The sequence below is a fragment of the Trachypithecus francoisi genome, unplaced genomic scaffold, assembly GCF_009764315.1.
Source record: "Trachypithecus francoisi isolate TF-2019V2 unplaced genomic scaffold, Tfra_2.0 Lachesis_group5, whole genome shotgun sequence".
Lineage (NCBI taxonomy): Eukaryota > Metazoa > Chordata > Mammalia > Primates > Cercopithecidae > Trachypithecus > Trachypithecus francoisi.
In genome coordinates, this window is record NW_022681470.1 from 147,498,475 (window position 1) to 147,521,714 (window position 23,240).

Consider the following 23,240-nt stretch of genomic DNA (forward strand, 5'->3'; position numbering starts at 1 on the left):
GTCCCAGCTACTCAGGAGGCTGAGACAGGAGAATGGCAGGAACCCAGGAGGCGGAGCTTGCAGTAATCGGAGATCGCACCACTTGCACTCCAGCCTGGTTGAGAGCAAGACTCCATCTCAAAAAAAAAAAAAAAGAAAGAAAGAGAAAAGAGAAAATGAGAGAGAGAGAGAGAGAGAGAGAAAAGAAAGAGAGAGGAGGAGGGAGGGAGGGAAGAGTTTAGGGAACATCAGGGCCTAGTGTGGGGCAGGGTGTAGGAGAACTGTGAGAGGGGAGGCAGGAAGGCCCAACAGCCCCATCTGGAAGGCTGCTGTGCACCACACTCAGAAGCTCAGGTTTGGTCTGAGAACGCACGTTGCTGGAGAGCTGTTCCACATCGAGCACATTTAGAAAGCTTTGCCACCTACATTCATGGCCGGGCGCGGTGGCTCAAGCCTGTAATCCCAGCACTTTGGGAGGCCGAGACGGGCGGATCACGAGGTCAGGAGATCGAGACCATCCTGGCTAACACAGTGAAACCCCGTCTCTACTAAAAAAATACAAAAAAACGAGACGGGTGAGGTGGCGGGCACCTGTAGTCCCAGCTACTTGGGAGGCTGAGGCAGGAGAATGGCGGGAACCCGGGAGACGGAGCTTGCAGTGAGCTGAGATCTGGCCACTGCACTCCAGCCCGGGTGACAGAGTGAGACTCCGTCTCAAAAAAAAAAAAAAAAAAAGAAAGCTTTGCCACCTACATTCTTGATTTCTCCCTCCAGGTATCTGATAGAGTTTGGCTGTGTCCCCACCCAAATCTCATCTTCAGTTGTAGTTCCCATAATCCCCACGTGTTATGGGAGGGACCAGGTAGAGATCATTAAATCACGGGGCTGCTTTCCCCCATCCTGTTCTCATAGTAGTGAGTTCTCACAAGATCTGATGGTTTTCTAAAGGGCTTTGCCTTTGCTGGGCTTTCATTCTTCTCTCTCCTGCCACCATGTGAAGAAGGATACGTTTGCTTCCCTTTCCACCATGATTCTAAGTTTCCTGAGGCCTCCCCAGCCATGCTGAACTGTGAGTCAATTAAACCCCTTTTTCATTTATAAATTACCCCAGTCTCAGGTAGGTTTTTTTTTTTTTTTTTTTTTAGATGGAGTCTTGCTCTGTCGCCCAGGCTGGAGTGCAGTGGCACAATCTCGGCTCACTGCAACATCTGCCTCCCGGGTTCAAGGAATTCTGCCTCAGCCTCCTGAGTAGCTGGGACTACAGGCGTGCACCACCACACCTGGGTAATTTTTTAATTTTTAGTAGAGACAGGGTTTTACCATATTGGCCAGGCTGGTCTTGAACTCCTGACCTCATGATCCACTTGCCTCAGCCTCCCAAAGTGCTGGGATTACAGGCGTGAGCCACCGTGCCCAGCCTTGGGTATGCTTTCATTAGCAGCATGAGAACAGACTGACACAGTATCCCACCAACATTTACAGGGACCAAAGGTCCCAGTTTGCCCAGGACTGTCCCTATTCAGCACTGAAAGTCTCATGTCTCAGGAAACCACTCAATTCCAATCAAACCAGGACAGTTGTCACCCTATAAGTAATGCCTAAACACAGTTGTCTGAGTCCATTTTTGTCCTGCTGTAAAGAAATACCTGAGACTGGCTAATTTATAAGGAAAAGGGGGGTCAGGTGTGGCAGCTCACGCCTGTCATTCCAACACTTTGGGAAGCCAAGGCAAGAGAATCGCTTGAGGCCAGGAGTTTGAGGCCAGCCTGGGCAACATAGTGAGACCCCATCTCTACAAAATGTAAAATTTTTAAATTGACCTTTCATGGTGGTGCATGCCAGTAGTCTCGGCTACTCAGGAGGCTGAGGTGGGAGGGTCAATCACTTGAGCCCAGGAGATGGAGGCTGTAATGAGCTATGATTGTGCCAGCCTGGGTGGCAGAGTATGACCCTGTCTCTGCAAAAAAAAAATGTTAAAAATTAGCCAGGCATAGTGGAACATATCTGTAGTCCCAGCTACTTGGGAGGCTGAGGCAGGAGGATCACTTGAGCCTGGGAGGTCGAGGCTGCAGTGAGCTATGATCACACCACTGCACTCCAGCTTGGGTGACAGAGCGAGACCTTGTCTCAGAAGGGAAAAAAAAAGAGAGAGAAGGAAAGATGGAGGGAAGGGAGGGAAGGGAGGGAAGGCAGGAAGGGAGGAAGGAGGAAGGGAGGGAGGGAGGGAGGGAGGGAGGGAGGAAGGGAGGGAGGGAGGGAGGGAGGGAGGGAGGAGGGAGGGAGGAGGGAGGGAGGAAGGGAGGAAGGGAGGGAGGGGAGGGGAGGGGAGGAAGAAGGGGGCAAGGAACGGGAAGGGGAGGGAAAGGAAGAAGGAAAGAAAGGAAGATCAGGTGTGGTGACTCATGCCTGTAATACCAGCACTTTGGGAGGCTGAGGCAGAAGGACTGCTTGAGCCCAGGAGGTTGAGACCAGCCTGGGCAACATAGTGAGACCCCATCTCAAATACATACATACATGCATACATACATACACACAATAAAAAAGAAAGAAAGAAAGTACGAGGAACTGACATACGCAGGACTGAAACGTGAGCTGTGAGAGCCGGTGGCCAGTAACAATACAGCCAAGAGCCCCAGGGACATCCACTGTGGGACACACCTAAACTGTCTCCATCCAGAAATGACCACATGCAGATAGCCAGGAGTGGGGATCTGTGAACAGAAAGGGACTCAGGACAAGCCAGCCTGTGGCCACTCCAGCTTCTCAGGTTCTGGGCACACTGGGTCAGATGTGCGCTGACGAGCCTCTGCCCCGGTGTGACCCTGCCTGGCCCTCCTCGGAGGCCAGAGAAATTGCATTCTGGCAGCTGGCAGGCCTGGTGGAGAGCGGGCAGAAATCAGGCAGCAGAATCTTCCTTTGAACCACAGCTCAGAAAGAGCCTTGACTCCTCGGTCCAGAGAATCTGACAGTGTCTCTGGGTACATTCCTAGAAATGCATCTTGGACTCATGCCTGTCATCTCAGCACTTTGGGAGGCCAAGGAGAGTGGATCATTTGAGGTCAGTTTGAGACCAGCCTGGCCAACATGACGAAACCCCATCTCTACTAAAAATACAAAAATTAGCCGGGCATGGTGGTGCATGTCTGTAATCCCAGCTACCCAAGAGGCTGAGGCAGGAGAATCGCTTGAACCTGGGAGGCGGAGGTTTCAGTGAGCCAAGGTGGTGCCACTGCACTGCAGCCTGGGCCACAGAGCAAGACTCTGTCTCAAAAAGAAAAAAAGAGAAATGACATCTCAGTGGATCCTGTGGCTGCAGAATAATGACTCCGACATCCAGTTCCTAATCCCAGAATCTGTAAATATGGTGCCTTCCATGGTCAAAATGACTCTGCAGGTGGGACTGAGTGAAGGACATGGAGATGAGAGATAATCCTGATGATCTGGGGGGCCTGATATCCCCATAGTGTCCTCACGAGAGGAGGTGGGAGGGGACAGTCAGAGGGAGACTGGAAGAGGTTGTACTGTGGCTATGAAGGGAGAGGAAGGGGCCCCGAGCAAGGGATGTAGGTGCCTCTAGACGCTGGGAAAGGCAGGAACAGATTCTCGCCTGAAGCCCCCGGGAGGGACCAGCCCTGCCCACACCTTTACTTTGGCCCAGGGAGGCCCGTCTTATTCCAGCAGCACCAGGAAGCCAACACAGGCCCCCTGGGGCAGCGCTCCTCGATGCTGACTTTGGAGAGAGCCGAATGGTTTACTGCGCATCTGGCATCTTTACAGGAGGAGCACCCTGCTTATGGGAGCTGTCCAACTCATAATACCCAGATCCTCACTTCACCCTGAGACTTCCAGGACTCCCAGCAAGGCAATGAACTTCTCCAGGCCTCAGTTTCCCCAGGTCGTTGATCAACTTTACCACTTCAGTTGTAATTTTCTAGGGTATGTGTGGTGGCAATGTCATTTTTGTCTGCCCAGCATCCCTTTCGTCAATGAAGGTCCACCTCATCCCTGCTGTCCTGGTGGGGTGGCCAATCACGGTGCTAGCCACCAGGTCTGCCAATCACAATATTTACTCCCTCTCTATCAGTGATTGGTCCACACTGAACACAAGCCTGCCAATCACAGCTTCCACCCCTCCATCTCCACCCAGTGATTGGTCCACACTAGACCCTGGCCTGCCAATCACAGCTTCCACCCCTCCATCTCCACCCAGTGATTGGTCCACACTAGACCCTGGCCTGCCAATCACAGTCTCCACCCCTCCATCCCCATCAGTGATTGGTCCACACTGGACCCTGACCTGGCAATCACAGTGCCCACCCCTCCATCCCCATCAGTGATGGACCCAAGAGGTTGCATAGGACCCAAGCAGGCCACTAAGTTCTTTTGGATCCTTGAGTTTCAACTTTATAAAACTTCCACTTTTTAAAACCAAAGTCTATAGAACAAGATCAGTTTCTTATGGTTCAATTAACAGAAGCAGAGACGGAGACGCCTTGTTCCCAGTGGGGCTCCTAAACTGCCACAGACATGGGGTCATTGGCCACCCTTTTGGTGGCCAACAGAAGGAAGAGGTCGGTGCCGTGGAGGAAGAGACCAGAAGGGGACAGAGTGGGGGGCAGGAGTCTCCAACAGGGAAGGCCTCAGCGGACACCAGAGTGCATCTGGCACAGCCTCGCCCAGCGCCAGCTACTCCACGGGACCTGTTTAGTCATGGAGCCAAGTTCTGCACCAGCTGGTGCCAGGATATGTAGGTTGTGAACAAACCAAAGCAGAGAGCAGGAACTGCTACAAGGATAGTCCCTAAAGGAAACGCTCTTTGCCTCCTTTGCTGCTGTCTAGAGAAGAACACAAGACAATCATCACAACATCAGGCTTAGGCACTCAGCATCCATCCCACCAAGGCCGTAGAGGCTCACGGGCAAGAGGCCAGAGCCAGCCGCTGGTCAGAGAAGAAACCTTCCTCCAAGAACTTCTTCCAAGCCTGGTTAGGGGCTCCCCAGAGACAACCAGAACAACACAGGGGCCTCAAACAGGGTCTTTGGGTTTTTCAGGGGTGTTTGTTTTGTTTTGTTTTGTTTTGTTTTTTTGAGACGGAGTCTCACTCTGTCTCCAGGCTGGAGTGCAGTGGCACAATCTCAGCTCACTGCAACCTCTGCCTCCCGGGTTCAAGCCATCCTCTCGTCTCAGCCTCCCAAGTTACTGGGACTACAGGTGTCCACCACCACACCCAGCTAATTTTTGTATTTTTAGTAGAGACAGGGTTTCATCATATTGGTCGGCTGGTCTCGACCTCAGGTGATCCACTGGCCTTGGCCTCCCAAAGTGCTGGGATTACAGGTGCGAGCCACTGTGCCCTACCTCTCTTATTTTTTTAAAAAAAAAAAAGATTGTTGAGAGAAATCAGCAAGAAATTAATGGACAGGCAGGATTTTGAGCCTCTCCTTGTCACCGTGAATACGAGAAAAAGGAGTCTTTGGTGCTGATGCAGTAACTTGAGAAGCAGTGAAGCCGCAGAGGGGTCAGGGTTCCGTAGTTTGGGAAAATGTTTTAACGCACTGCCCAGATGCGCGCAATGTACACAACCTTCTAGACTCCTCTCAACTCCTCAAGGATAGACACGAGCCTTGTTTACCTCTCTGCCTTGCTCAGATCTCCCTGTAAAGTACTTTGCAAATAGTTGGTGCAGACAAAAGCATTTGTTGCGTCAGTGAAAAGCTGACAAGTTTATCCAAGAATAAATCAGCACGGTGTGTATTAGCTTCGCAAAAAGTTGGCTGAAAACCTCCAAGCTGCAACCTCCCTAGGCCACGTGTACGGCAAAGAAAGCAAAAGCTGGCCCGGCACTATGGCTCATGCCTGTAATCCCAGCACCTTAAGAGGCTGAGGCGGGTAGATCGTTTGAGGTCAGGAGTTCGAGACCACCCTGGCCAACACGGCGAAACCTCGTCTCTACTAAAAATACAAAAATTAGCTGGGCGTGGTGGCACACGCCTGTAATCCCGGCACTTTGGGAGGCCAGAGTGGGAGGATCACTTGAGGCCAGGCGTTTGAGACCAGCCTGGCCAACATACAAAACCCCATCTCTACTAAAAATACAAAAAAAAAAAGCCAAGTGTGCACCTGTAATCCCAGCTACTTGGGAGGCTGAGGCACGAGAATCATTTGAACCTGGGAAGTGAGGGTTGAAGTGAGCCCAGACTGCTCCACTGCACTCCAGCCCTGGGCAACAGAGTGAGACTGTGTCTCAAAAATCAATAAACATATAAAAATAAAAAAAGAAAGCAAAAGCTGAAGGCTGGATTCATCCTGGGTGAATTACCCATCTCATTATAATGCAAAGTCCATTTAAAACCCAAGTTTCTGGCTGGGCGCAGTGGCTCACACCTGTCATCCCAGCACCTTGGGAGGCCAAGGAGGGAGGATCACTTGAGGCCAGGAGTTTAGACCAGCGTGAGCAACATAGCGAGATCCCCATCTCCACAAAAAATAAAAATAATTAGCTAGGCGTGGTGGTGCACATCTCTGGTCCCAGCTACTTTGGAGGCTGAGGCAGGAAGATAACTTGTACCCAGGAGGTCGAGGCTGCAGTGAGCTGCGATTGTGCCACTGCACTCCAGCCTGGGTGATAGAGCAAGACCTTGTCTCAGGAAAAAATAATTTTTTTTTAATTAAAAAAAAGAGTTTAGAACACCCATATTTCTAAATTGAAATAAATTCTTACTAAGCTGCAAAGTCCGTTTAGGGTTTAAAAAAAAAAACAAACAAAAAAGTCAGCCAAAACAAAATCATTTAGTGCTGGGCAGACCAAAAATAAAACCTGCCCGTTTCGATGAATCTTTATCTTATCACTCAGATGCAATGGAGACAGCCGGTCTCAGACAAGCGGGCATTTTCAGAGAAAGGTGGAGAGAGAAGGTTCTGGAAGGTCCTTCACACTGCTAATCTCAGAGTACAAAATATCTTCTAGAGTTTTATTATCTTTTTTTCCAAAGACTGGGGGTGGGAGAGAATGAAATACACAGGTAGAAGGAGGGAAGATAGCCCATTTCGAGAAACAAGAGTGGGCATGGAGGTTCACCGGTGACCTTGAAGTGGGAGGAAGCCGTTGACAAGAGGAGGTATCCTTTATATTTTTTTAAAAGCAACGTAGGAGGGTAAGTTACCGGCCGGGTTTGAGAGATACGTGAGAATGCCCCCAGGCAAACCAAAAAGAAAAATGTGTCGCTATAAAACCAAAGAGATCAGTAGGAGGAGACTCGCCCACCCGCGTTACAGGAAAAAGCTTCGAGAAGGATGGACGTGGGATCTCAGATCTGAACTGTGCACCAAGATACAGGGAAGAAAAAAGAATGGGCCAGGCATGGTGGCTCATGCCTGTAATCCCAGGACTTTGGGAGGTCAAGGTAGGTGGATCACTTGAGGTCAAGAGTCTGAGACCAGCCTGGCCCCCTTCTCTACTAAAAATACAAAAATTAGCTGGGTATGGTGGTGGGCGCCTATAATCCCAGCTTGAACCCAGGAGGCGGAGGTTGCAATGAACTGAGATCGCACCAAAATAATGAACCATCGGCATTGATCTCTCCAAATTGAGCCTGTGGCTAGACCAGCCTCCAGCCTCCAGATGCCACTCTCCCAGTATCCTCTGGCCCAGTTGGGAGGCAGGAGGTCCCACTCTCATTTCAACATGGTGGTAATGGGGTGAGAGTCCCTGTCACCCAGTGACTCAGTTTGCTTTGGGGTGACCAGTTGTCCTGGTTTGCTCAAGGCTAGTTTTATTTTTATTTATTTATTTATTTTTTGGTTTTGTTGTTGTTGAGAGGGAGTCTTGCTCTGTCACCCAGGCTGGAGTGCAGTGGCATGATCTCGGATCACTGCAACCTCCACCTCCTGGGTTTGAGTGATTCTCCTGCCTCAGCCTCCCAGGTAGCTGAGATTATAGGTGCCCACCACCACATCCGACTAATTTTTTTTTTCTTTTGTATTTCAGTAGAGACAGGGTTTTGCCGTGTTGCCCAGGGTAGTCACAAACGCCTGAGCTCAGGCAATCCGCCTGCCTCAGCCTCCCAAAATGCTGGGGTTACAGGCATGAGCCACTGCGCCCAGCAGCTATTCCAGTTTTAACCTGGAACCTGGGACATCTGGTCAACCTACCCACTTCTGTCTTCATCTGTCAGGAACCATCTGGAGCCATATGAGGGCCCGCAAGGAGGGACAAGCAAGGACTTTGCAAGCAGAGCATGAGTGACTGTGAACGAGGCAGGAGCAATGTCTGTTTCCAGCCTCCAGATGAGGCCAGCTGGGGAGAGTCTTGGTTCAGGGCCAGCGTGTCCTTAATGCCACTCTGAGACCTGCCAGTGTCTGTTTTCAAACAGGAGTGAGCTTCGGGCTCAGAGCCTTTGCAGAGGACATCCGGGGCCAGGGAGTAGGGTGACAGGAGGGAGGTATTGGCCTTAGGAGAAAAATTAAAGTAAGCTCCAAAAACCTCGCTCATCAAGATACATAATATTGTCACGCATTTTTTTCTTTTTGAGTTAGGGTCTGGTTCCGTCACCCAGGCTGAAGTGCAGTGGTGCAATCTCTGCTCACTGCAGCCTTGAACTCTTGGGCTCAAGTGATTCTCCTGCCTCAGCCTCCCAAGTAGATGGGACAAGTACATGCTACCACGCTGGGTTTTTTTTTGTTTTTAATTTTTGTAGAGACGAGGTCTTGCTGTGTTGTCCAGTCTGGGCTATATATATATATATATTGAAATGAAGTCTCTGTCACCGAGGCTAGAGTGCAGTGGCACAATATTGGCTCACTGCAATCTCTGCCTCCTAGGTTCTTGCAATTCTCCTGCCTCAGCCTCCCAAGTAGCTGGGATTACAGGTGCATACCACCACACCTTGCTAATTTTTATATTTTCAGTAGAGATGGGGTTTCGTTATTTTGCCCAGGCTGGTCTTGAACTCCTGACCTCAAGTGATCTGCCAGCCTTGGCCTCCCAAAGTGCTGGGATTACAGGCATGAGCCACTGCGCTTGGCCATCCTCAGTTGAGTTTCTGATGAGATCACAGCCCAGCCAACACTCTGATTGCAGCCTTGTCAGACCCTGAGCAGAGGAGCCAGCCAAACCATGCCCAGACACGCAACCCACAGAAACCACAAAACCATGAGACAGTAAACAGGAGCTGTTTCAAGTTGCTACATTTGTGGTAATTTGCAGAAAACTAGGCCAGATGCAGTGGCTCAGGTCTGTAATCCCAGCACTTTGGGAGGCTGTGGTAGGAGGATCACTTGAGCCCAGGAGTTTGAGATTAGTGTGGGCAACATAATGAGACCCATCTCTACAAAAAAAAAAAAAAAATTAAAAATTAGCCAGGTGGTAGCACACACCTGTAGTCCCAGCTACCTGGGAGGCTGAGGCAGGAGGATCACTTGAGCCCAGGAGGTTGAGGCTGCAGTGAACTGTGATCAAGCCACTACACTGCAGCCTGGGTGGGGGTGACAGAGAAAGACCCTGTCTTAAAAAAACAAACAAAAGCTAATACAATCATTAACAGGATTCTTAAATCTGACACTGACCCAACTGAGCTCTCATATCCCTCCTCACTCTTCTCATCTTCACAAAAATACCTGCTCCTCCCATAGTCTTCCCCGCTCCGACAGCAGCTTCACTTTTATAGTCACTCAGGTACAAAATTTTTTTTAAAAAAACCTGGGTTTGGCCGGGCGCAGTGGCTCATGCCTGTAATCTCAGCACTTTGGGAGGCCAAGGTGGGTGGATCACCTGAAGTCAGGAGTTCCAGACCAGCCTGGCCAACATGGTGAAACCCCGTCTGTACTAAAAATACAAAATTAGCCGGGTGTGGTGGCACACACCTGTAATCCCAGCTACTCAGAAGGCTGAGGCAGGAGAATCGCTTGAACCCGGGAGGCGGAGGTTGTAGTGAGCTGAAATTGTACCACTGTGCTCCAGCCTGGGTGACAGAGCGAGATTCTGTCTAAAAAATAAATAAATAAAAAATAAACTGGGTTTATCCTTGATGCCCGGGCACATCCCAAACCCAGTCCATCCAAAAACATTGTCGGACCGTCTGCAGGGTAGATCTAGAATTGGGCCCCTACGCCATGTTTAGCCCGGTCTAAGCAGAGCGTCGCCCAGGCTCCCAAAATGTCATTTCCATCTTCCCCTTCCTGGGTCTGTTCTCAATGGGGAGCCTCACAGAGAGAGCTAAGACCCGTGTCAGATGGCGTCCTGCCTCTGCCCAAATCTCCCCACAGCGACCGGGTCTAACCGTCCTCATCTCCAACCCCTCCCTCCCTCAGCCCCAGCTGCACTGGCCCCTCGCTGATCCCCAAACACACACAGCACGGTCCAGCCTCAGGGCCTTTGCACAGGCTGCGTCTCCTGCCTGACATACTCAGCTACATCCTCCTGGCAGTCACCCTTCACATTCTCTGCTTTATTTTTATTTTATTTTATTTTATTTTTTGTCTCTCGAATTTTGCAAACTGCAAAATACGAGTAGATGGTAGGATGGTTTCTGCCACATGCAGAGCCTGGAGCTGCTTCATTCCCATTCGTCTTCCCTTAACCACTGGGAAAGGGGAGCCAGGAAAAATGCAACCGCCACGTGCTATCTCTCCGTTCCGTAGCCTGATGCTTCCGGAAAGAGCAAGTTATTTCCCTCTGCACCTCCAGCCCCACAAATCCAGAGAGTTACACTTTGATAACTATAGCTGGTACATCATTCCTCAAGAGCTATAACACTGAAAAATGTGCCTTTAATAAAAATAAGTGGATAAGGCCAGGCATGGTGGCTCACGCCTGTAATCCCAACATTTTAGGAGGCTGAGGCAGGTGGATCACTTGAGGTCAGGTGTTTGAGACCAGCCTGGCCAACATGGTGAAACCCCGTCTCTACTAAAAATACAAAAAATTAGCTGGGCGTGGTGGCAGGCGCCTGTAGTCCCAGCTACTCGGGAGGCTGAGGCAGGAGAATGGTGTAAACCTGGGGGGCAGAATTTGCAGTGAGCTGAGATTGCGTCACTGCACTCCAGCCTGGGAGACAGAGCAAGACTCCCTCTGATAAATAAATAAGCCAGTCATGGTGGCGTGCACCTGTAATCCCAGCTACTTGGGAGGCTGAGGCAGGAGAATCACTTGAACCCAGGAGGCAGAGGTTGCAGGGAGCCGAGATTCCACCACTGCACTCCAGCCTGGGCAATGGAGCAAGACTCCGTCTCGGAAAAAAAAGGTAGATAAGCATTTTCTGTGTGACAGGTGTTATATTAAACAATACTTACAGTCATCATCTCATTTACTGCCACAGTTCTCCTATGAGACTGGTTCTATTCTGACCAAAGACGAACTGGAGGCACAGAAGAGTTAGGTAACTTGCCCAAGATTATAGATGTGGTGGTTTCTAAATATCTCCAAAAACTGCTCTCCTCACCTAGCAGAGCCTAATTTCCCTCTCTTTGAGTGTGTGTGTTGGACTTACTGAATCACTTGTAAAGAATAGAATGTACCAGAAGCAATGGAGCTAGACTTCTGAGGTTAGATCATAGAAGCACTATGGCTTTGTTCTTTCTCTCCCTTGAATCACTAGCCCTGGATAAAGCAAGCAGCCATGTTGTCAGGATGCTCAAGCAGCACTATGGTGATTCCACGTGGTGAGGAACTGAGGCCTCCCACCAACAGCTGCATGAGGGCACCAGCTTGGGAGTGTCTCCTCCTACCCCAGACGAGCTTTCAGATGAGGCAGCCCTGGCCCATGTTTGTTTTTTTTTTTTGTTTTTTTTTTTTTTTTTTTTTTTTTTTTAACAGAGTCTCACTCTGTCGCCCAGGCTGGAGTGCAGGGCACGATCTCGGCTCACTGCAAGCTCCACCTCCTGGGTTCACGCCATTCTCCTCCTCAGCCTCCTGAGCAGCTGGGACTACAGGCATCCACCACCATGCCCAGCTAATTTTTTGCATTTTTAGTAGCTGGGATTACAGGTGCATGCCACCATGACTGGCTCATTATTTATTTATTTATTTTTGAGAGGGAGTCTCACTATCTCCCAGGCTGGAGTGCAGTGGCGCAATCTTGGCTCACTGCAAGCGCCACCCCCCGGGTTTACACCATTCTCCTGCCTCAGCCTCCCCAGTAGCTGGGACTACAGGCACCCGCCACCACACCTGGCTAATTTTTTGAATTTTTAGTAGAGACAGGGTTTCACCGTGTTAGCCCCAATCTCCTGACCTTGTGATCCACCCACCTTGGCATCCCAAAGGGCTGGGATTACAGGCATGAGCCACCATGCCAGGCCCCTGGCCCATGTCTTAACTGCAACGTCATGAGAGACCCTGGGCCAGAACCACGCAGATAAATCCCTCGCAAATCCTTGCCCCACAAAAACTGTGACATAATAAATGTCTGTTTTTTTAATTGGCTAAATTTGGGAGACTTTTGTTATGCAGTAGCCAATAACCAATACACAGGACTGCAGGTCCCAAGGATCTTCTGTCTGGTGTTCTTTTTTTATTTACTTTGTTTTTTGAGATAGGGTTTCACTCTGTCACCCAGGCAAGAGGGCAGTGATGCAATCACAGCTCACTGAAGCCTCAACCTCCTGGGCTCAAGCAATCCTCCCATCTCAGCCTCCTGAGTAGCTGGGACCACAGGCGCGTGCCACCACACCCGGCTAATTTTTTAAATTTTTGGTAGAGACAGGGTCTCCCTCTCTGCTTTTAATGTTTTCTAGTCACTCAAAACCACGGTTCAACCTCTCCAAGGAGAAATTTGGGACCTTGGGTTCCCCTTTTTTCCGAGCAGCTTCAATAAAACCCAAAGGTTCACCTCAGCTTCATTCTTGAGCTTCTAAATTTCTTTCTCCATCTCTTTTTTTAAAAATTATTTATTTATTTTGAGACAGAGTCTGGAATGCAGCAGTGTTATCACAGCTCACTGCAGCCTCCAGTTCCTGGGTTGAAGCGATCCTCCCACCTCAGCTTCCTAAGTAGCTGGGGCTATGGGTGCACACCACCATGCCTGGCTGATCTTTTAATTTTTGTACAGATGGGGTCTTGCTATCTTGCCCAGCTGGTCTCAACTTCCTGTGCTCAAGTGATCCTCCTGCCTCAGCCTCCCAAATAGCTGGGACTACAAGCCTGCACCATCACACCCCCAGCCTCGGTCTCAGCTCTTTGGCTGTCTTGCCCACCTGTCTGTATAGTTTTTTTGTTGTTGTTTTTGTTGGTTTGTTTTTTCCTTCACCTAATCCAAGATGATCACAGTTTTTGGACACCTCCATCCCATTCGATTCCCATGTTTTGTCCCACGGCAGCCAAAGCCCATTTATGGAACAGGCAGCTGTTGTCTGTACCATGGCCTCTCTTATTTCTTCCTGTCCCCTGTCCTCAGGCCTGAATCTAGCCGGGAAAATCTCCCCTCCTCCATCGCCCCAACATCATGAAATAAATCACTGAGCAAGCCTACAGGAAATTTAATAAGCTTGGTCTTTTTTTTTTTTTTCATTTTGTCTATGGTCTTTTTGTTAGCTTTCATGGGAAGAGGTGTTTGTGAGAAAACTATTTGCAGCAACGATATCTTGTGTTCTCTCAGCTTTATAATGTGGACAGAGGAGAAAGGAGTCAGTAATCGTGTGGGAGGGAAAACGCTGATAAACATGAGTGATACCAAGGGAAACAGAGAAAAATGCAGAGATTAAAAAATAACCTTCCAAGCGCTTACGAGCTGTATCATTTAAAATGAACACAGCTCCTAAATGCAACGTGGGATCCTGGATTCCAACGTAAAACAGAAATATTGGGGAGAAGAGTGAGTGCGGCATCCACAGGGTGCCTTAGTTTTACTCTTTGTTCTATGGTCAAAGGTATCAACGCAAGGGGACACTGGGTGGAGGCTGTGTGTGCGGGGACTCTCTGCACCATCTTCGCAGCTAAAATGATCCCCCCACATTTTTTTTAATTAATAAAGGTAACGCGTAAACAAAACAAAGGGTTGGGCGCTGTGGCTCCTGCCTGTAATCTCAGCACTTTGGGAGGTCAAGGTGGGAGGATTCCTTGAGCCCAGGAATTCAAGACCAGCCTGGGCAACATAGTGAGACCCCATCTCTGCAAAGCAACAACAGCAAAGGAAGCCTTCTGCAGTTATGAGTGGATTACCCAGAATATGTTATCCTCTGCATCCGTTTCAGAGCCACACATAGAAACATCAGTGGTTAGAACAGCCTGCGGGGCGCGTCAACCATCAACTTCAATTAAACCCCAAGGTTCGCCTCAGCTTCATTCTTGGGCTCCTAAATTTCTTCTCTTTCTCCATCTTGCATTATTTATTTATTTATTTGAGACAGGGTCTCACTCCATCACCCAGGGTGGAGTGCAGTGGTGCAGTCACAGCTCACTGCAGCCTCCAACTCCCGGGCTCAAGCAATCCTCCCATCTCAGCCTCCTGAGTAGCTGGGACTACAGGTGCTGGGTCTACAGGACTCCTGGGAGGCTGAGATGTGCTTATGCCAACAGCGTCCTGTTGGTGTAGGGCTCACAGGCTTACGAAAGTTGATCCATCCCTCCCAATAATCCCAGGGTATGCAGGTCCAGCTAATATCAGTATGCCCATTTACAGAGGAAGAGACTGAGGCTCTCTCTGCCCCTCCTCCCTCCCTCTCTCTCTCTCTCTCACACACACACACACACACACACACACACACACACACACAGTTCTTGGAATTCCAGTGACTCTTCCATGTTGCTGGGCAGCTTCTCTGTTATGCTCCCTGAGAACCCTGCTCCCCAGCTAAGCCAGGTGAGCCTTGGGGACCGAGGGGTGCAGGGCCAGGAGCTCTAAACCCTGCCCCAGTGTCGGCACCCAGGGTCCAGTCCTGCCTCCCCAGGCACCAGCTCCACCACCCACAGTTGCACGCACAGATGCATGGGGAATCACGCGACTTCACTCCCACACACTCACCTGTCCTCCTACCCCTCCCCAACAGCTCCTACGTCAAATCTGCACCCATGTGTCCACTGTCGGAGAAGCAACGCCTTTGCCTTCATTCTGCCCTCACTTGTGATCCATCTACGATGGCTCCATGTCGCCGCAAAGCCCTTAACCAACCACAGTTACAACAGGGTTTGAACTCCGATGCTCCAGCGTTCCTGCAAACCCACGCACTAGCAGACAGAGTGCCCAGCCTGGGCAACCGACCACCAACACCTTTTGCCTAAGGAGTCTCCAAGCTCCATATTTTACACCCTAAATATTCCAAATTCTGCAAAGGGAACTTTTGAGAGTCCATGAATGCTCTTTAGGGATGGGACCCAAAGTGCAGTGGGTCGCACGGTCCCCGGTTCACGTTCACACGCTGTGGGCAGCGGGGCACACATGGACTTCCATTCCATGTGGCAGGACAAGCAGGCTCCGTGAGGCTCTGCAGGGCCCAATTACCCCATGGTCAGGCCAGCCTGAGCACTGGGACCCTCATCCCCATGCCCAGAAGACTAGGAAGGGGGGATTTCCACACACAACCACAACCTCACACAACACAACCACATAACACATAACCACACACCTCACACAACCAAACACAACCACACACAACCACACATTACAACACAACTGCACAAATCTCACATACAATGACCATACAGTCAAACACAACTTCACACATTTAGTTATACACTGATACAGTCACAACTCAACACACACAGACACGATTACACATATTGCCACAATCATATGCAATCACACACAATTATGCAACCATACACAACCACACAAAGTCATCTGTAAAATCATACAAATCTCATCATGCAATCACACACACAACCGTACGCTATAACCACACAGCTGCAGAAACCTCCCATGCAAGACGCAATCATACACGGTCTCACACATGCAGTCACACACCCATACACACAATTACCCCTCTGCCACAATCACATGGCACAATGACACACATTGCCGCACACAGCCACACCATCTCACATAACCACACACAATCCTATGCAATCACACAAACATCATGACATTATATGCAACCACACAACCGTACAACGCAGTTATACAGCCATGAACACACAACCACACAATTACACAACCATACACAATCACGCATGACATGACACATGACCACACCATACACAATCACACAATTACACAACAAACAATCACGCATGACCACGCACATATAATACACAATCACACACAAAACACACACAGCCATACGCAGCCACAGACACAATTATATATATTGCCACACACAACCACACATCACACACAATCTCACACAGCCCCGCCCGGCCGGGCCCTAGGAAAGGTCAGGAAGTCAGGACCACAGCTGTCCTGCGGGGCATCCCTGACCTGCAAGGCAGCGGCCAGCACGCGGACCACAAGGTGTTTGGGGCCATGAAGTCCTGCGGGGCAGTGCCTGAACCCGTTGGCAAGTCCCCAAAACCTTTGGCAACCCCTGGAGCCCATGCCTGGGTCTGAAGCCTGGCTTGACCCCCTATAAAATGAGGGAGGGAAACCGAAGGTCCCTGGGCCACAGAAGACCCTCGAGCACAGACCCTGTCCTGGGCCCCTCCCCAATTCCCAGAATGTGGGTCACTCCTGGTCACGCGGGGATAGCACCAGGGTCCCCAACCTGGGTTCCCGCCGGCCTAACTGAATCCAGGAGGACCCTCCCCCCAGGCAAATGCTGCCAACCTCATCTCGGGCCCTTCACTCTCCAATTGTCACCCGAAACGTCCCGTGTGTGTTTACTCAGAAGTGCTCCGAGGGTGAGAACTGGGGCGGGAGGAGAGGCTCCAGTCAGATGCCCGGCTCCCCACCCCAGACTCGCTCCCACCCCAGCCCCACCTCCTACCCCACCCCACAACCTATCCCAGCCCCGCACCCCACCCTCCCACCCCATCCCAGCCCCACCTCCCACCCCAGCCCTACACCCCACCCCAGCCCAGCACCCTACCCCAGCCTCGCCTCCCACCCCAGCCTCACCTCCCACCCCAGCCTCACCTCCCATCCCAGCCCTGCACCCCACACCACCCTCCCATTCCACCCCACCCCAGCCCCACACCGCACCCCAGCTCCACACCCCACCCCAGCCCAGCACCCTACCCCAGCCCTGCCTCCCACCCCAGCCTCGCACCCCACACCCTACCCCAGTAGCTGTCAGCCCCTTTCCTGTTGCTCCTGACCCCAGAGGGCTCCAGGCTGATGCTTGATTCTTGCTTTAGGTGAAGTTCACGGGTAGAAAAGAAAGGAGGACTCTGGGTGGGGATGGGGAGGGCTTCGGTAGCCCCAGGCCCCTCCAGGAACCAGGCTGCATCTACACACCCCGACTGCATCTACACAATTCAGTTGCATCCACACAATCCCAGCTACCTCCACATACCCTGGCCGCATCTACCCAGGCTGACCTCGTCTGCAAACCTCAGGCACATCTACACACGCTAGATACATCCACATAACCCCGGCTGCATCTACACACCGCACCTGCGCCCACGCAACCCCGGTCAGTCCATACAATCCCGGCTGCATCTACACACTGCACCTGCGCCCACGCAACCCCGGCCCCATTTACACACCGCACCTGCGTCCACGCAACTCCGGTCACATTTACACACTGCACCTGCGACCACGCAACCCCGGCGGCATCTACACACCGCACCTGCGACCACGCAACTCCGGTCACATTTACACACCGCACCTGCGACCACGCAACCCCGGCCCCATTTACACACCGCACCTGCGACCACGCAACTCCGGTCACATTTACACACCGCACCTGCATCCACACAACCCCGGCCGCATCTACACAACCTGGCCATGTCTACACACCCCAGTGGCGTCCACACAGCCACAGTTGCCTCTACACAACCCCAGTGGTGTCTACACAGCCTGGCTGCATCTACACAACCCCGCCATGTCTACCCAGCCCCAGACGCGACCACACAAACCCCAGGGCTTGGCGAACGGGGTTGGAGGAAGTGGGGGCTGTTCCGAGGGGCCTGGGCGACCGCGACTCACCGCACTCCGGAAGACGAGGCTGCACCGCTGCTGCCCAGATCCCGCCGGCCCCGAAGCGGAGCAGAAGCTGGAGCTGGGCCCTGGGCTGGAAGAAGGGAGGGGTGGGGCGGAGCCGGGTGGGGGAGCCGCCCTCCCCCCCCCCCCGCTCCCCGCCAAGCCCCTTCCTCAGCGACGCCTGCTCCGGGCCAGAGGTGCCGCCCAGGCGTGGGGTCTCCGGAGGACAGGGGTCCCAGGGCTCTGCGACCTCCACCCTGGATTCCTACTCCTGGCGGGAGCCGGCCCAGAATGGAAGACGATGGGGACGGGTGGAGTTGGGGGTAGCCAGGGATGGGAGTGGGCCCCGGGCCAGGAGCCATGGGGTGGGGGGTCCCGGCAGAGTGGGCGCTGTGGGCAGGTGGGCCCACCTGGGCAGGTGACCCGGGACAGGGCGCAGGGAGGGGTGCGCCTAGGACAGCCCTGAGGGCAGGTGCTAAGGGCATTTTCTAGGGAGCTGGTGTAACGTGTGTGTGTGTGTGTGTGTGTGCGCGCGCGCTGTTTTTTGTTTTGAGACGGTCTCACTCTCTGTCGCTCAGGCTGGAGTGCAGTGGCGCGATGTTAGCTCACTGCAGCCTTGACCTCCCAGGCTCAGGTGATCCTCCCACCTCAGCATCTGGAGTAGCTGGAACCACAGGCGCCTGCCACCACACCAGACTAATTTTTGTATTTTTAGTAGATGGGGTCTCATCATGTTGCCTGAGATGATGGAACTACAGTATTTTTTTAATAAAACATTTTAATTGTTTTATAAATAAAGACGGGGTCTTGCCATGTTGCCTAGGCTGGTCTCAACCTCCTGGGCTCAAGCCATCCTCCCACCTTGGCCTCCCAAAGTGCTGGGATTACAGGAGTGAGCCACCATGCCCAGCCTAAACGTTTTAGAAGAGTTTTAGATTCCCACAAAATGTGCAAAGACAGTGCAGAACTCCCGTGTGCCACATCCCAGGTCCCCTGCTACCGGCATCCAGGCCAGTGGGATACATTTGTCTCAACCAATGAACCAATACTGATGCATCACTGTTAAGTGGAGTCCACACTTGATTCCGGTTTACTCAGTTTCCCCCAGTGCCCTTTCCTGCTCAGGGCCCCACCTGGGATCCCACATGGCATTGAGGTGTCGCATCTCCTTGGGTGTCTCTGGGCTGTTGCAGTTTCCCAGACGTTCCTGTTTCTGACCCCCTGCGCACTCCTGGGGAAGGAGGTCAGGTTCCTGTTTCTGACCCCCTGCATGCTCCTGGGGAAGGAGGTCAGGTGTTTTGCAGGACACTTCTCAAGTAGGTTTGTCTGGTGTTTCTCTCCCTCATGGTCAGACTGGGTGGCCTCGGTTTTGACTGTGCCACCCGCTGCCTCGCTGGCTGCCTCTCCTGCTTAGTCACGAAGTTGTTCACATTCCTCCATGCCGTCAAAGGAGACGGTGCACTTCGTTAGAACCACTGTCTCATCTCTTATCTCAAGATATTTTGGGGACCTTTTTTTGGAACTGCCTTGAGCAACCAGCCCCATTTTATTACCATTGGCAGCAATGTCTTTGTGCCTTAAGTGGTGATTTGCTTTTGAGAAGTGCTGCAAGCCCTGGGGAGCCAAGGCTGGTTATGGAGGAAGAGCAATCCTGGAGGATCCACCTCCTGGGTCCCCATTTCCCCAGCCGCCTGCGGAATGATCCAGTCTATTGAGTATGTGCTGTGTGCCCGGCACTCAGCAGGGACTCCACTAGGTTCTCATGATGGCTTCACAAAAGTAGTTGTCACCTCCTTTTAGGCAGAAGAGGTGGCTACAGCCCTGAGAGCCAGTCATCCAGCTCCTGGGATGCAAGCTGGGGCTCCACATCCAGGACCTCCCATTGCTGCATTCTCCTGCCCACCCTCCTGTTGGGCGGCGGGCTGCGGCTGGTTCCCAAGAGGCATTTCTAACCTGCTCTGAGCTGTGTGGAGAAGAGTCTGTGACCCCACGGGAACCCCCTCCTCTATTTCTCAGGGCCACTGGTGGACTCTTTCCAGAATTCCACCCTCTCACCTTCTGATGACTTCCCACCTGGCCCCAAACCCTGAGTCCTGGTTCCTTGTGCAGTTATAGCAGCTCTCTGCCTGGGCCAGAGGGGGTGCTTAGTAGAGGACCTGGCACACGGCAGTGATGACTGGTGGGTAAATGAGTGTGTGTGGATGAGTGGTTTGGTGATGGAGGGATGGATGGATGAATGGATGGATGGATGGACAGACGGACGGACGGTAAATGAGTGGATGGATAGATGGGCGTGTGTGTGGATGGGTGGGTGAGTGGGTGGATGAATAGATGGGTGGATGGATGGATGAGTAGGTGAGTAGATGAGGGATGGGTAAATGGATGAGTGGGTTGGTGGTTGGCTGGATGGGTGAATGGACGGGAAAATGGATGGATGGATGGGTGGGCAGATGGATGGTGGGGGGTAAATAATGGGTGGATGGATGGGTAAATGGATGGATGAGTGGATGGGTGGGTAGATGGATGAATGGCTAGATAGGCATGTGGATGGATGGATTGGTGGGCAGGTGAATAGGTGGATGGATAGGTAAATGTGTGGGTGGGTGGATGGGTGGATAGATGGGTGAGTGGGTGGGTGAATGGATGGGCAAATGGATGGATGAGTAGATGAATGGGTGGATGGATGGATGGGTAGATGGATGGATGGGTGTGTAGATGGATGGTTGGATGGATGGATGGATGGATGTGTGGATGGGTAAATGGATGGACAAAAGGATGGCGGATCAATGGATGGAGATGGATGGGTAGATGAGTAGGTAGATAGATGGATGGGTGTGTGGATGGGTGGATAGATGGATGAATGGGTGGGTGGGTGGATGGATGGTTGGATAACTGGGTGGATGGGTATGTGGATAAGTGGATGGATGGTTGGATAACTGGATAGGTGTGTGGATGGGTGAGTAGATGGATGGATGGTGGATGGATGGATGGATGTGTGTGTGGATGGATGTCGGATAAATGGATGGGTGGATGATGAGTGGATGGATGGGTAGATAAATGGATGAGTGGGTGGATGCATAGGTGGATAAATGGGTGGATGGGTGTGTATAGATGGGTGGATAAATGGGTGGATGGAGGGTATGTGGGTGGATGGATGGATAACTGAACAGATAGGTGGGTGAATGGGTTGGTGTGTGGATGAACAGATGGATAAATAAGCGGACAGGTGTGTGGACAGACAGTTAGATAAATGGGTGGGTGGGTGGGTGGATGGCTGGTTGGATAAGTGGATGGATAAAAAATTTGTGAGCTCTGGTCAGCTTAGTGAAAGAAAATCACTATTGTTACCATATTATTCCACTTTGTAACTTAAACTGCAAGACAGAGGTGTGCTCTCCACAAAAAGAAACAAAATCTCCTCCCCCGTGCCAAGGAGCAGGCTGTGTCTATTTCCCCAGCTCTACCCGACACCCCGGGGGGTGTGACCCGGACAGTCAGGGTGTGTATGCACCCCTAGGCTTGGACACCTGCTGAGCCTGGCAGGAGCTCTCTGTCTTCCTGAACCAAGTGTGTCACTAACACAAGCGTCACGACTGCTTCTAAGCGTCCAACCAGACGGCTGATTTGGTGGCATCCCGGCCGCCGTGGCTTGCAGTGGGTACATTACTAACCCACTTTCCAGACGACAGGGAGTTGGAGGCGGAGGGACTTGCCCACGACCACAGGTGGTCACAGGTGGAGGTGGTGTCAGCCCAGGGCTCCAGGCACTGAGTCCCGACTGTAACCTTCAGCCCTAGGGCTCAAGTCCACTGGAGCTAATGACATAGCGAGTTTGTCTTTTCCTGGACAGGACAAATCACCAGTAGAGGCACGCAGGGGAGGAGTGTTCAGAGCCATTGCTAAGAGGTCTCTGAGCAGTGACTTCCCCTGTGGAAAGGCCATCCGGGGAGCTCCTTCTGGATGATGAACTGCTCAGGTCAAAAAACCGAAACATACTTGTGACTTCAAGTATTCTGGAATTCGCTTTCCGTGATTAAGCCGTCCGTCCCTTCCCCAGTGGGTTTGAATTCAGCCTTGCTGTGAGTGGTAAGGCCTGAGCCTCCATTTCCCGCTGCGTCCTTACCCTGTTTCACATTAAGGCCAAGGGCGTCACACTGCCAGGCAGTCGTGGTTTGGCCCAAGGCCTGCAGGAATCCACGTCTCTGATCCCTTACAGTCAGTCACGCAGCCTCACAGGCTTGCTGGGGATTTTTTTTTGTTTGTTTGTTTGTTTGTTTTGGGACAGGGTCTCCCTGTCGCCCAGGCTGGAGTGCAGTGGTGTGATCGCAGCTCACTGCAGCCTTGACCTCCTGGGCTCAAGTAATTCTCCCACCCCAGCCTCCAGAACAGCTGGGACCACCGGTGTGTGCCACCATACCCAAGTAATTTTTGTACAGACGGGGTCTTGCTACGTTGCCCAGGCTGGTCTTAAACTCCTAGGCTCAAGCAATCCTCCCGCCTCAGCCACCCGAAGTGCTGGGGTGACAGGCGTGAGCCACCATGCCCGGCCTGGGACTCACTTTCTCTAACATAGTGGAGAACTTGGTGAGACTAGAACACCACACACACAGTCCCTGATGCCTGGCAGAGGCTCAGGGCTCACTACCTCCTCGGCCCACACACAAACCGCATCCATCGCCCACATTTCCACAGGCCCGGGGCCAGCGAGCAGCAGCGGGAAACCAAACCTTGTCCCGAAGCGGCTAAGACAGCTCTTTGCATTTTTAAAGAGAAAAAAATAGTAAGAAACTATTTTGAGATGTGAAAATGCTATACAATTCCAGTTTCAGGGTCTGGGAAGAACACTATCTGGGGGCCGGGCGCATGGCTCACGCCTGTCATTGCAGCGCTTTGGGAGGCTGAGGCGGGAGGATCCCCCGAACCCAGCAGTTCGAGACCAGCCTCAGCAACACTGCAAGACCCCATCTCTATTTCGATTTTGAAAAAGCATTTTGGTCCATTTTACACATGGTCTGTGATGCTTTCCAGCACCAGTGGCAGAGCTGAGGAGCATGACGGGGATCACGCGGCCCGCAGAGCCCACGGGAATGACGCTGGGCACCTCACAGCACTGGCCGGCCCTGCGGTGGCCATTCCCATCCGTCCTCTGCAGGAAGCCAGGTGGCCTGCCAGCTCGCAGTTCTGTTCACCAGGACCTGCACGGAGCAGATGCCCCAAGCCATGCACTGCAGAGGCAGAGGCCGGGCCACG

General features: G+C 52.0%; 1 protein-coding gene across 1 annotated transcript in view; it reads right to left on the reverse strand.

Moving 5' to 3' along the window:
* TMPRSS9 (transmembrane serine protease 9) overlaps nt 1–18,070 on the reverse strand; it is a 63,306-nt gene extending 45,236 nt beyond the window's left edge. Inside the window, exon 1 of the mRNA XM_033199866.1 lies at nt 17,997–18,070. The gene's annotated coding sequence lies outside the window, so the exon portion shown is untranslated. The remainder of the gene's footprint in view (nt 1–17,996) is intronic.
* Between the last annotated feature and the right edge of the window lie 5,170 nt (nt 18,071–23,240).